The following is a 1,483-nucleotide window of genomic DNA, read 5'->3' as shown; positions in this document are numbered from 1 at the left end:
ATTGGGGGCGAGGAGGGAGAAGGGGACGGAAAGAGGATGAGATGGCTGGATGGCATCACTGACTCGATGGACGTGAGTCTGAGTGAACTCCGGGAGTTGGTGATGGACAGGGAGGCCTGGCGTGCTGTGATTCATGGGGTGGCAAAGAGTCAGACACGACTGAGCGACTGAACTGAACTCAACTGAGCTAGAGCTGTCCTGCCACTTCTGGGTGTGTCTTTTGGCTTATAGATTGGGGGTTAAGGTTTACTTGAATTTGACTTGTCATCCTGGACCCAATTGATTTTAATCGGTTTAAGTTATGCCCTTGTGCTATGTCATTCTGTCAAAGGTTGTGCTCTGCCCCCTTCCCTCCTGTTTCATGCTCTTTTCCTCAGCCCCATCCGGGCCCACAATGTTGCCTCTACAATTTTCTTGAGGGACAACCAGAAAATAGATGGCCCTTGGGAGGGAAATACTGTATAATATCCAATCCCTCTAGATAGTCAGGCCTTCATCTTCTATGTTTCCTACAACATGAACAGCATCTCCCATCTCCCAGTGAACCCACTAGGGCGGGCGACAGGCATACAATGCCGGCTAGAAGTCCATCAGTTGGGCTTCCAGGGATAATGTTTGCCACTTTGGGAGTTAGCCCTGCAGGCTGTTTGGGCCCAAACCCTTACCACCCTTCTCCTAAAGTTACATACCCCTGGATCAAATCTCCACTCCACTTTTATGGAACATTTGGTCTGTTGCCTCTTAACAATTTGTTCTTAAGCCAATTACTAATTCCTACAATCAGGACCCTGGACCCTTTTAGGCTCCACGGAGACTATTATTAACATACCTTAATGCCAGATAACCCACTCCTTGGTCATTACTTCTGTTATTACCTAAAGTGGGTCTATGACAACGAAACGTTTACCAGTGGAGACACCCTAACCTGCTCTTATGAAGGACTAGGGGAAGAAATCAATGACTTGCAATCCCTTAGAGCAGTAAGAGGACAAGGCTTATGACTGTTTCACTGTTTCCCAGCCTCAGGGCACAAGCTTGGATTGCTTTACATCATGATATCTATTCCCATCCACAGTGGACAAACCAGCAATGAGTTAAGATTACAACCTCTTAATCCTACCTAGCACTGGTCATGCTGGAGACCTTGGGGATGCCCAACTCCAGTCCGGGGGTCCCAGGAGGTCAACCTGCCTTGACCTGCCTAGGGATCTGGTCCTCAAAAGGTTGTCACGCCTCAACCTGCTCGGGGATCCGCCAGTCCAGGGGTCCCAGGAGGCTGTCACGCATCGACCTGCCTGGGGATTCGATCTCTAGGAGGCTGTCACGCCTCAGCCTGCCTGGGGATCTGCACCCTGACCCGGGGACGCCTGGCTCTCAGGTTGCAACAGTACTGGGTAGGATAAGCTTCAGAAAGACTCACCCCTAAGGAAGTCCACCCATGGAAATAGAAGGAAGCCTATTACTTATGGGACTGTGCCTAGTC

This window comes from Bison bison, unplaced genomic scaffold, assembly GCF_000754665.1.
Source record: "Bison bison bison isolate TAMUID 2011002044 unplaced genomic scaffold, Bison_UMD1.0 scf7180017864317, whole genome shotgun sequence".
NCBI lineage: Eukaryota > Metazoa > Chordata > Mammalia > Artiodactyla > Bovidae > Bison > Bison bison.
The sequence above is the reverse complement of the archived record's forward strand: the minus strand, read 5'-3'. Positions refer to the sequence as shown.